Source organism: Schistocerca americana, chromosome 9 (assembly GCF_021461395.2).
Source record: "Schistocerca americana isolate TAMUIC-IGC-003095 chromosome 9, iqSchAmer2.1, whole genome shotgun sequence".
NCBI lineage: Eukaryota > Metazoa > Arthropoda > Insecta > Orthoptera > Acrididae > Schistocerca > Schistocerca americana.
This window is the reverse complement of record NC_060127.1, coordinates 100,324,836-100,338,768: the sequence shown is the minus strand read 5'-3', so window position 1 is coordinate 100,338,768 and position 13,933 is coordinate 100,324,836. Positions and strand designations below refer to the sequence as shown.

At 42.7% G+C, this 13,933-nt stretch overlaps 1 long non-coding RNA gene across 3 annotated transcripts in view; it reads left to right on the top strand.

The window, feature by feature from the left end:
- Positions 1-387: 387 nt before the first annotated feature.
- LOC124551040 overlaps positions 388-13,933 on the top strand; it is a 35,982-nt gene continuing 22,436 nt past the window's right edge. For all 3 annotated transcript variants that reach the window (XR_006967756.1, XR_006967758.1, XR_006967757.1), the window contains exon 1: positions 388-466. This is a non-coding gene — a long non-coding RNA (uncharacterized LOC124551040). The remainder of the gene's footprint in view (positions 467-13,933) is intronic.

Genomic DNA, 13,933 nt, shown 5'->3' with positions numbered 1-13,933 from the left:
ACGCTAGTTCCGCGCCAACACTTCTGTAGCCATGTAATATTACATCTCAATTTTTCTGTTGTATGAAAAGAGCATTCTAAATATTTCTATAAACCTTAATTACTTTTTGGTTCACTTCGTACTTGCAGTATCAAATATTTAGTAACAAATACGGCAAATGGTTGCGTTAATAGGTTAACCAGTACAAGGTAAACATTGCCGATTCCTCAGAGATGGGGAAAACATGGCGGACGATTCAGCATGTTATATAAGAGCTCTGTCTGCGGCCTATCTGTCACGTGGGCCTCGCTCTCAGCTAATATGACGCAATGAGCCAGCAGTCGTTAACTGACCTTCAGCTTGAGACCACGCAAGAGTGAACGACACCGCGCATGCGCAGAGTGTTTCCGTTGACGCTATCTGGAACAGGAATAGCGTGAGTCTGCGACGTCTGCGCCACATGGCAAGACTGGCTTCTCACCGAAATGTAAGTCCGCTGCATGCAACATGATTTTTACTTCATTCTATGTCCTTATGTGCCTGCTTATACGTCTAAAGAGTACTCGTAAACTGAATCGCAGATTTAATATTCAGAGACTTGTCGCCTAAACAACAAGCAGCAGGATATTACGAAATCTAAGAGGCAGCCACCACAAAACGTGTACAGAGAAAGCCTCAGTAGAAAGAAAAGTAACGCTAATGAACATAGGTACCTCTTATCTTTCACTGGATGAATACGTTATTGTTTAATAGGATTCTCATTTCATTTACCTGTGTAACTATATCTGCGTTACGAATAACAATTGATGACATCAGACTGCACTTTTCCGTCTCGACTCCAAACCAAAATGTCTTGTAAATGACAGTGGAGTAAAAGAGAAACGATGTTTTTATACATATTCGCGTGCGGCTCTGCCTGCTACATGGAGAAAGAACTTTTAAAAAACCGTATGCCTTCGTTATGTGCTAGTGAAGTGTTTTATTGTATTGGGATCGATCAGTTACCATCAATGTGAAACGTGGAAAAGTTATTTATTCCTTTATTTGTTTGCTAATAAAGCTGAAAGGCGTCACTTTCACAAGAAAAGTAAACCGTGCACTGCTAAAATGTAATCCTGCCTCTATCGGAGTCATTTTATCTTTCTCATTGATATCTAACGCATATTATTCATTATTGAAATAATGCCTGCAAAATGATGGCAGAAAATAATTCCAGAATCGCATTCTGCTTGGAATGAAAAAAAAAGTTTAGCTTCACTTATATTTCGTGGCTACTTCCTACACTGTATATTGCAATAGCATAACGAACATTATAAGGTGTGCATAGGATCAATTTAAACACGCAAACTCAGTCCTTTGCTTTATATTTTCCTTAAAACACGATTACTAAGGGTAACTACGTACCTTTAACATAATATTACACCAGAGAGTGTCTCGACATTCTCATTAGTGCCTAAGTTAATTCTTTTTTTTTTTTTTTTTTTTTACACTTTTACCTGGTTTTTAACATTGAAAAAGAAGCATTTAAAGTGAAAACGCAATTTTTTACCTTTTTAGTTTTAATAATCTGTAACGCTAAGCACTACTGAGAGCAAAACATAGTTTGTATGGAAAGGTAACATATTTTTGTATTGAATGAAATAAATTAGAGTACAAATTAGAGAACGAAAACAAGAAACAAATTACTTGTTATGATAAGCAGCAGAACACTAAACACACAGTGTCACATTACATTTGTTGCACTGCGTATGGGCTGATGTCAGCATACAGTTTATTGCTCGCTTGCTGCAATACTGGTGTACGGGGTTAGACCAGATGCTTCCGGTGACGTCACATACCTTCCCCAGCACAGCTGCATACTCTGTCTTTGAAAATTTACATGAAGGATTGTATTTCTGTTTTTGTGGGAGAATGTCCAAGCACTCTGTGCAATGACATCCAATTATCAACTGAAAACAGCCGCGTACCATTTCCTGTTATGGATATTTATCCTGTGCTCATTCACATTCTGGTCCATTTTATCAGTTCCACCCACATGCTTGTTGCATTGTCAGGATGGAAGGTCAAAGAACATTGATGTGGTGCCTTGACTAATGAGAATATCTTTCAACTTTAGCCACGTGGATCATGCCAGTTGTATTTGATGCCATTTACACAGAAACTTGCGACTCTTCTTTTGTATGGCAGAATAATCAGTACCTCTTTCATTTTTCTCCATTGCCTCGTTCTTTGGAAGAGGGTAAATTTTGGGGTATATGATTATTCTCTCTCAATCCGTACCTCCAAAACTTTGTTCTAAAGGAAAAATCAACAGATTAAATCTTGTCAAAATATTGTTGTTGTGGTCTTCAGTCCTGAGACTGGTTTCATGCAGCTCTCCATGCTACTCTATTCTGTGCAAGCTTCATCATCTCCCAGTACCTACTGCAGCCTACATCCTTCTGAACCTGTTTAGTGTATTCATCTCTTGGTCTCCCTCTACGATTTTTACCCTCCACGCTGCCCTCCAATACTAAATTGGTGATCCCTTGATGCCTCAGAATATGCCCCACCAACCGATCCCTTCTTCTAGTCAAGTTGTGCCACAAACTCCTGTTCTCCCCAATTCTATTCAATACCTCCTCATTAGTTATGTGATCTACCCATCTAATCTTCAGCATTCTTCTGTAGCACCACATTTCGAAAGCTTCTATTCTCTTCTTGTCCAAACTATTTATCATCCACGTTTCACTTCCATACATGGCTAAACTCCATACAAATACTTTCAGAAACTACTTCCTGACACTTAAATCAATACTCGATGTTAATAAGTTTCTCTTCTTCAGAAACGCTTTCCTTGCCATTGCCAGTGTCAAAATATTATAGAAGTAAAAATTATTCCAGTGCTCTCATTAGTGGTTACCATTGTTTTTCATAACGCTGAAAATGGAGCACATGTACCTACGATACAAGTTTTATTGCATAAATTTCAATAAATGGCTTTGGATTGTTGGTTTATTCAGGAACTATTTACAGTTTTTGAACCTGTATGATAAAATATGTTAATTGTTATACTTATTCTAAATTCACGCTGTGATGACTCTGGGTGTAGAAAAAAATGTTTAAATTCAACTGCCAGTTGACCACAGCAGTGGAGTGCGTCTCACTATACTACTCTTCGACTAGAAGAATAGAGATACGACAATCCTTAAATAAGTACAACAAAAATGTTCATTGTTGTCAAAAGATCAATAAAAGGCCAGTCCGGTCACTAGTACCATTAATGAACGCTAGTCATTAATGGGTTAATTCATTTCCATTAACAATCAAGAAATTGTTTTTTTTTTTTCATAATTGATCATTTTTGTGGCCTATGACCAGTAAATACTTTATCCTTGGTATTTCAGTGTCTTCTTTTCAAGTTTTAACAGTTATTCCACCGAGAATAACGTGGTGCCTTCCGTCGGTCCCTGATAACACGGTGCCCTCTGCTTCCGCTAGAGGTTATCGCTTTTACCAACACGAGAGGCAACAGACGTGGCGAAGCGTGGCTCGCTAGCCGTTCCCCTCCATGGTGCCCCCCCCCCCCCCCCTTCCCTCCCTTCCAGGTCTGCTCGCAAGGTGCGGTCAGGACCTCGGCGCTTAGCAGCAGCCGCAGGATCAACGTCTCTTCCTCTATTTACTCGAAGCATCGGCTGGTGGACATTTACCCGCTCTCAGACTTCGAAAAGGCATAGCTGTTTCGCTGATCCTCGTAGACGACATATCCTCTTATACTCTCCTCCTACCGCCCCAGGTTGGCATTTTAGGTATTACTGTGGCTGCTGTTCTGGTTTAGATTCTAGTTTATTACAGTGGCTAGATTTCTATTGCGATTCTTCAGAATTTCGAAAAGGAAGAATACTGAAAAATCGTGTTTTCATTTAGGAGTAGGAGATAGGTATTTGTTTCTTTTCTTTCTCTTTCTTCTTTACTTTTCTTTTTTTTTTTTTTTTTGTACATAATTCCGATGAAGAACGTTGATGTTTATACGTAAAAGAATGTTTAACCAACTTGAAGGAATGCAACTTCTCAGCCATGATCGCTTTTGTAAAACCTTTGTTTACGATGACCGGTTTTGGTAAACAGCGTCGCCGTCATCTGATCTGCGAATAGTGTACGAAAAGTGTAAAGGATGTTAGATTATGCCAACAGCTTTGCCGCAGTGGTAAACACGGGTTCCCGTCAGATCACCGCAGATAAGCACTGTCGGGCTGGGCTAGCACTTGGATGGGTGACCGTTCTGTCTGCCGAGCGCTGTTGGCAAGCGGGGTGCACTCAGCCCTTGTGAGGCAAACTGAGGAGCTACTTGACTGAGAAGTAGCGGTTCCGGTCACGAAAACTGATATACGGCCGGAAGAGCGGTGTGCTGACCACATGGCCCTCCATATCCGCAACCAGTGACGCCCCTGGGGTGAGAGGATGACACGGCGGCCGGTCGGTGACGTTGGTTCTTCCTACACCTGTTCGGGCAGAGAGAGATGTTACATTATGAAAAATTGCGTAGAATGTCATAAATATAATGCATAGAGTCAATTGTTATTACACAGTCTCGGTAAAGGTTAATACAAGCGCCCATTTTGCGATCTAAATGTGCTCCATATCTTACTTAGCTGGATAGTTGACGTAAGATGCATTGGTATGGCAAAGGTAAAACCAGCATGTACAATATATTTCGCCAATTGCATCTGTTCCATACTACAAGTAACGGAGTACATCACTGATAGAGGGTCGGTGCTGCGCTAACGTGTGGGGAAAGTTGCTAGAAAAAATTGACATTTAGTGCCGCTAGAAGTCGTTCATAAATTAGTCAGTTGCAAATTATGGTAACTGGTATACAATTGTAAAATTTTGTGACAGCAAAAGATAAAATAATTCTACAACTGAACGACCCAACCATTGTTAGTTGAAAATATAAATATGTAATACTAATAATGTGGTAACTGGTCTAAAGTGCAAAATTTTTGTAGGTGGTAGAACCTAAGACATCTTCTAGAACAGCGAGAGTATACGCAACCATACAGACGTAAAATAATAAGTCAAAAAAAGACATGTTAAGACTGCAGCCTATGTCAGTCGCAAATGTCAATTTGTAATTTCAATAAATATGCGGTGCAGAACAATTTATTTGTAGCAGGTAAAAACTAAAATATTTTCTAGACACAAATAGCATATGAAGCCATGTAGAGGTAAAGCACTAAGTCGAAAGAAAGAAAATGTCCTTGAGACTGCAACCTAAGTCTACTTTCTGTACGTCAGATACGAGACAAAATAATCGCACTGTAATATTTATCAACAGTATGCTTGCATAGTAGAAACCTAGTAGACGAAGTAGCTCATTATGGAGGTGACGAAGAGGCAATTCTTCATAAAACACTTCAACATCATTGTCTTTGGTATATACTTGTAGCCGTGAAGGAGGTCATCTGCACGAAAAAGGTTGTAAGGTATACAAAATGATACGTAGTCCGAGCTCTGCGTATGTTTGTGGACTCTCAACGACCATTGCAAAGAGAAATCTCCAAACGAAAATAATAATATGGCAGCAGCGACAAGGAAAATTCACTGAGTCCCTAAAAGAGTTAGATATAACAGGAATATAGATATACGCATGACGTGCAAAGGTTTGACAAATGCGATATTGACCGAGAAGTTGTCTTCCTGCAAGATGAATAATTACAGATCGTCCAATATCGCTCAGTATGAGCAAGTTAAAAAATGTTTAAATCAACGATATAATGTTGCTCGACATTTCTTTTCGCTCCAAGAAGCCACACGTGGGCGTTACTTCCATGACGAGCGATGCACTTCAGTGGATGAGAACCATCGAGTCTTAAAAGAAAAAAGTTTCACATCGTACGCGTTTTGCTTAAAATTTACAGGCGATGAGAAATGCTTCAGCGACAGCGTACTAGTGAAAGAATGCTCAATAGAAATAAAAAGACCATTTTCTTGCTTTGATGTCCCTTAACAGTAGTAGTTAGCATTGTTTCCACAATTTTTCCATAACACTGAAAATGTAGCACATGTAGGTACAGTTCTTGAACCTAAATGATAAAAATATTTCAAGTGTCATACTTAAATTAAATTCATGCTGCGCTGAGACTCTGGGTGTAGAAAAACGTTTACATTCAATAACCAGTTGTTTCGAGCAGTGGACTGTGTCCCACAACTATTTGTTAACACTGTACTGGAGCGACCAGGCAAGGGTTGCAGACACTACCTGCCAGGGTCCGACAGAACCCACACCACTCAAATATACAGGGTGAATCCCTTAAAACTTGGACCGCAGATAGTACGGTTTTCACATAATGGGTCGGTGATCAGGAGCTCGTACTGTTAGCCAGTCAACACATTGTCATAATACTTATAAAATGTACACTACTGGCCATTAAAATTGCTACACCACGAAGATGACGTGCTACAGACGCGAAATTTAACCGACAAGAAGAAGATGCTGTAATACGAAAATGATTAGCTTTTCAGAGCATTGACACAAGGTTGGCGCCGGTGGCGACACCTACAACGTGCTGACATGAGGGAAGTTTCCAACCGATTCCTCATACACACACAGCAGTTGACCGGGGTTGCCTGGTCTGTAACGGATCGTGCAGCCACGTCTCGATCCCTGCAAGACAACAGCCATCCGCACGAACAGTTCGACGTCGTTTGCAGCAGCATGGACTATAGGCTCGGAGACCATGGCTGCGCTTACCCTTGACACTGCATCACAGACAGGAGCGCCTGCGATGGTGTACTCGACGACGAACCGGGGTGCACGAATGGCAAAACGTCATTTTTTTCGGATGAATCCGGGTTCTGTTTACAGCATCATGATGGTCGCATCCGTGTTTGGCGACATCGCGGTGAACGCACATTGGAAGCGCATATTCGTCATCGCCATACTGGCGTATCACCCGGCGTGATGGTATGGGGTGCCATTGGTTACACGTCTCGGTCACCTCTTGCTCGCATTGATGGCACTTTGAACAGTGGTCGTTACATTTCAGATGTGTTACGACCCGTGGCTCTACCCTTCATTCGATCCCCGCGAAATCCTACATTTCAGCAGGATAATGCACGACCGCAGGTTCTAGGTCCTGTACGGGCCTTTCTGGATACAGAAAATGTTCGACTGCTGCCCTGGCCAGCACATTCTGCAGATCTCTCACCAATTGAAAACGTCTGGTCAATGGTGGCCGAGCAACTGGCTCGTCACAATACTGTGGTATCGTGTCGAAGCTGCATGGGCAGCTGTACCTATACACGCCATCCAAGCTCTGTTTGACTCAATGCCCAGACGTATCAAGGCCGTTATTTCGGCCAGAGGTGGTTGTTCTGGGTACTGATTTCTCAGGATCTATGCACCCAAACTGCGTGAGAATATAATCATAAGTCAGTTCTATATATATTTGTCCAATGAATACCCGTTTATCATCTGCATTTCTTCTAGATGTAGCAATTTTAATGGCCAGTAGTATATGTTTTGTGCAAACATACAACTTTCTAAATGGAGAGATGTCTATTGACATTAACAGACTAAAGATAAGGTAAATGAGAATGTCACTGGTGTTTGTTGCAGGATTCTAGTGCGAGAAATTTACGAGATACGGTATTTTGAAAAGTTCACACATCGACACTTGTCATTGCCTGTGGTAGCACACACTAAGGAACACCACAAGAGCATACATTAGTTATGTAGATTCTGACCAGTAACGAGACAATTGACCATAACAGGTGGAGTTCAAAATGACCGCTATCAGCGGCAACACGTGCTTCAAGTCTGGTACGGAACAACTACTACACACGTGCTAGCATTTTAGTGGAGATGTCCGAGCAGGCTGCAGTAGCACGGCGTTGCAGATCATCGGGTGTAGTTGGTGTGGTGCCACCGCCAGACACCACACTTGCTAGGTGGTAGCCTTTAAATCGGCCGCGGTCCGGTAGTATACGTCGGACCCGCGTGTCGCCACTGTCAGTGATTGCAGACCGAGCGCCGCCACACGGCAGGTCTAGTCTAGAGAGACTCCCCAGTTGTACAGCCGACTTTGCTAGCGATGGTTCACTGACAATTACGCTCTCATTTGCAGAGACGACAGTTTAGCATAGCCTTCAGCTACGTCATTTGCTACGACCTAGCAAGGCGCCATATTTTTCATGAATGTATTCTGAACAGATAATATTGTGAATCATGTACCGTCAAGAGCGACGTTCATCATTAATGGATTAAGGTTAAGTATCAAACTAATTACGTCCGATTTCTGAATTCTAATTCCTTGTCATGTTCCAGACCTCACATTAGTACAGTTCTTCACTCCTCACGCCAGCCTGCGTGAGCTAAAACGCATGCATTTGGGCCTCCAGTTGTAACACGGTGTTGGCTCTTCTGCCAACACAACAGTTGGCGTGTCCTTGCAGATAGCGTCTCTCAGATTTTCCTACAGTAAGTTTTCAACTTCCGCCATTGCATTACCACAATGCCCTGTACGCCTGCAAGTCAAGAATTTCCATCTCTCTCTTCCCTTTCTTTTCCCCTTATCTGTTTCATATAAACGTATTTAAAACATCGAAAAATAGTCAATTGCTCATTTAAAGGGCCTTTCTGTATTTCTCGTTTTACTAATGAGACATTAGACACGTAACGATGAGCCAGTCGGGGTGGCCGAGCGGTTCTAGGCGCTACAGTCTGGAACCACGCGACCGCTACGCTCGCAGGTTCGATACCTGCCTCGGGAATGGATGTGTGTGATGTCCTTAGGTTAGTTAGGTTTAAGTAGTTCTCAGTTCTAGGGGACTGATGACCTCAGCAGTTAAGTCCCATAGTGCTCAGAGCCATTTGAGCAATTTGAACGTAACGATATTTAATTAAGTCCCTCGCTATCGATCGTCTTGCTCTTTTTCCCTTCTGCTAGAGCGTCCATATTCGGTGCAACTGTCCCCGTGCTGTACCACAGTAATACTCATTACACTTTTCAAAGTCTCAGGACGTAAACACTCCTGTTGAAATACCCAGTGAACACACCATATTTAATCGGGCCCTGTAAGCTATTTATTTCCTCATACAGTTGCGCTAAGAATCGTGACTTATTTCGCAACACGGATGGCGTTCCGCCTGTGGGCATATAACGTACTTAACTTCGTAATAAAGGCACGTTTTCTGCCTTTTCTTAAACGCTGCTAAAGATGTCACATCGAGTTGTGTTTTTCATTGCTGCTAAGGCAGAGAGCTCTTCTCTGACCTTATGTTCAGTGTTTACGTTCTGATACAAATGCGTAGTCGGGTGATCTCTACACTTTCATCTAGTGCCAAAGTATTGGCAAGAAACTTTTCGCAAATGTTTGCAAGCAGACCCCGATCGTCATTCACCATGTCCCGTTTGCGATGCCTGACTGCCACAGTTGATGACGGCACCACGCGACACTGTTCTGTCAAGTTGTAAAGCCTATTGTCAGGCTCTGGTCCTTCACATTTTCCGTTTCCGCATTTTCCGACGTGGTATGACGCATTGCAGAGGTGTAACTAGGTGGTTTTACGCGCGGTGCAGAATTTTGCTTGTAAATCCCCACCGCCGCCAACCCAATAAAAACATCAGACACACTGACGGAAGAAGAAAAAAAACAAGGAGTTGGGAGGCGTGTTTCTACATGAATCATAACGTCTGTTCAAAATTGGTTCAAATGGCTCTGAGCACTATGGAACTCAACTGCTGAGGACATTAGTCCCCTAGAACTTAGAACTAGTTAAACCTAACTAACCTAAGGACATCACAAACATCCATGCCCGAGGCAGGATTCGAACCTGCGACCGTAGCGGTCTGGCGGTTCCAGACTGCAGCGCCTTTAACCGCACGGCCACTTCGGCCGGCCATGACGTCTGTTAAAACTGGCGCCAGTCGCATGAGAGAGGTGCCAGTAGCGCCAATATGAGGATGCAAATCAGGTTTGCTTTAAATACACGGCTGTCACGTCGTGAACGTCACTTACCTCCGAGAATGTACATCGTGGGTTGGTGTGTGCCAATAATGCCTTTTAAGGCGAGTGAGACGCCATTACCAACACCTGAGTTTCAAAGCGATGGTGTAATAGGGCTATCAGGAGCTGGATGTTACACTACTGGTCATTAAAATTGCTACACCATGAAGAAATGCAGATGATAAACGGGTATTCATTGGACAAATATATTATACTAGAACTGACATGTGATTACATTTTCACGCAGTTTGGGTGCATAGATCCTGAGACATCAGTACCCAGAACAACCATCTCTGGCCGTAATAACGGCTTTGATACGCCTGGGCATTGAGTCAAACAGAGCTTGGATGACGTATACAGGTATCACAGTTCATCAAGAGAAGTGACTGGCGTATTGTGACGAGCCAGTTGCTCGGCCACCATTGAACAGACGTTTTCAGTTGGTGAGAGATTTGCAGAATGTGCTCGCCAGGACAGCAGTCGAATCTTTTCTGTATCCAGAAAGGCCAGTACAGGACCTGCAACATGCGACAGTGCATTATCCTGCTGAAATGTAGTGTTCCGCAAGGATCGAATGAAGGGTACAGCCACGGGTCGTAACACATCTGAAATGTAACGTCCACTGTCTAAAGTGCCGTCAGCGCGAACAACACGTGACCGAGACGTGTAACCAATGGCACCCCATACCATCACGCCGGGTGATACGCCAGTATGGCGATGACTAATACACGCTTCCAATGTGCGTTCACCGCGAGGTCGCCAAGCATGGATGCGACCATCATGATCCTGTAAACAGAACCTGGATTCATCCGAAAACATGACGTTTTGCCATTCGTGCACCCAGGTTCGTCGTCGAGTACACCATCGCAGGCGCTCCTGCCTGTGATGCAGCATCAAGGGTAGCCGCAGCCACGGTCTCTGAGGTGATAGTCCATGCTGCTGCAAACGTCGTCGAACTGTTCCTGCACATGGTTGTTGTCTTGCAAACGTCCCCATCTGTTGACTCGGGGATAGAGACGTGGCTGCACGATCCGTTACAGCCATGCGGATAAGATGCCTGTCATCTCGACTGCTAGTGATACGAGGCCGTTGGGATCCAGCACGGCGTTCCGTATTACCCTCCTGAACCCACCGATTCCATATTCTGCTAACAGTCATTGGATCTCGAGCAACGCGAGCAGCAATGTCGCGATACGACAAACCGCAATCGCGATAGGCTACAATCCGATCTTTGTCAAAGGCGGAAACGTGATGGTACCCATTTCTCCTCCTTACACGAGGCATCACAACAACGTTTCACCAGGCAACGCCGGTCATCTGCTGTTTGTGCATGAAAACCGGTTGGAAACTTTCCTTATGTCATCACGTTGTAGGTGTCGCCACCGGCGCCAACCTCGTGTGAATGCTCTGAAAAGCTAATCATTTGCACATGACAGCATCTTCTTCCTGTCGGTTAAATTTCGCGTCTGTAGCACGTCATCTACGTGGTGTAGTAATTTTAATGGCCAGTAGTGTATTTCTGCGATATTGCACGGAGACCTGGCAGAAATGTAGCCACTGTACGTGATTGCTGGCAGCGGTGGTCACGGGAATGTACGGTCGCAAGAAGACCGTGCTCCGGACGGCCATGTGGCAATGCCGAGAGGGAAGGCCACTGTGTTCGGCGTATGGCTGTTGACGCATCGTACTTAATCTGCAGCAGCAATCTGAGCAGCAGTTGGCACCACAATGACACAACGAACTGTTACAAATCGGCTACTTCAAGCATAGCTAAGAGCCAGACGCCCTATAGCGTGGATTCCAAATCAGCGCAATTTGCAACTTCAGTATTGTCAAGCGAGAGATCAGTGCAGGGTAGGCTGGTGGTCTGTTGTGCTTTCTGATGAAAGCTGGTACTGTCTCGGTGCCGGTAATGGCTGTGTGTTGGTTAGGAGCCGGCCAGTTGACGGCCTGCAACCAACCTGCGTGCAAGACACAGTGGACCGACACCTGGACTTATGGTCTGGGGTGTGATTTCGTATGACAGCAGGAACACTCTCGAGGTTATCCCACGCACACTGACTGCTAATTTGTACGTCAGTCACGTGGTTCGACCTGCTGTGCTGCCATTCGTGAACAGCATTCCAGGGGGTGTTTTCCAACAGGATAACGCTTCTCTGCATACCGCTGTTGTATCCTAGCATGCTGTGACGGTACGTCACCTAAATGGACATTTGGAGAGAGGGAAAGGAAGTTTTTGTTATGAGACGTGTGAATTATAAATTATTTCAAGACTGTGTACGTGTGCGCGATGTATAACAAATAGTAAAGAACGTAAGTTATTATTATCAAAACACAAATATCGATGTAATTAACAAAATAGTTTTTTTTGTGTAATCTCTGTGTAACATAGGCCATGAAGATCAGAGACAATACTGTGATTGAACTAGCTCTCCTGTTTTGTTTCGTCTAGCGGTAGGCCGCCATTGTAGTGCTGTCTGATAATTAACGTAAGCTTTATCTGTATTTTGAAAAATATAACAGAAATTGTCAGTAGAAAGTGTGTATTATTGACTTCGTTGTCCCTCATGATTGCAACCATTAATTATAATTAACAAAGTTTTTACAGGACTTCGCGGCACAGGGAGCTCATCTCCCCTAGCAGGATTTAGTCGGCCATTACGCTGACTGTATTATTTAATTAAAATATCATGTCATAATATTAAATGTAAATGCGAGAGACTTCTCAATTTTGATCTTTCATTAATTTCAAAGTTAAAAAGAGTGAAAATAATTTCGCTCATTAGTATTATTAATGAACGAAATCTATTTTCACTCTCTTTAACTTTGAAATTAATGAAAGATCAAAATTGAGAAGTCTCTCGCATTTACATGTAATATTATGACATGATATTTTATAATATTAATATTAATAATATTAATGAACGAAATCTATTTTCACTCTTTTTAACTTTGAAATTAATGAAAGATCAAAATTGAGAAGTCTGTCGCATTTACATTTAATATTATGACATGATATTTTAATTAAATAATACAGTCAGCGTAATGGCCAACTAAATCCTGCTAGGGGAGATGAGCTCCCTGTACTGCGAAGTCCTGTAAAAACTTTGTTAATTATAATTAATGGTTGCAATCATAAGAGGTGACAACGAAGTCAATAATACACAATTTCTATTACATTTTTCAAAATACAGATAAAACTTACGTTAATTATCAGACAGCACTAAAATGGCGGCCTACCGCTAGACGAAACAAAACAGGAGAGCTAGTTCAATCAAAGCATTGTCTCTGATCTTCATGGCCTATGTTACACAGAGATTACACAAAAAATTGTGTTTTGTTAATTAAATCGATATTTGTGTTTTGATACTAATAACTTACGTTCCTTACCATTTGTTATACATCGCGCACGCGTACACAGTCTTGAAATAATTTATAAATCACACGTCTCGTAACAAATACTTCCTTTCCCTCTCTCCAAATGTCCATTTATGTGACGTACCATCACAGTGCTCTGCGGAATATCGACACGTTGCTTTTGACCTGTTCCACCACCAGATCTGTCTCCAAGCGAGCATATATGAGACAAAATCGTACGCAACTCCAGCGTCATCCGCAACTAGCGCTGACCGTCCCTGCATTGACCGACGAAATGCAACAGGCGTGGAATTCCATCTCACATTTGATATGCTGCAACTGTACAACACAGTTCATGTACGTTCGCATGCCTGATTTCAACATTCTGGCGATTACACCTGTTATTAATGTACCAGTATTTCACAATTGCAATGGCTTACCTCGCGCTTACATTTACCTGTGATCCTGCAACGTTAACCGTTTAAATACGAGGGTCACTCCAAAGAAATGCGCACTATCTTTGTAAAAATACAGTTTTCATTCTGCATGTGTGAATGTTATACAGTGTGTAGATACATCCTTCCCGCTTGTTTTCAAACTTAGTTCA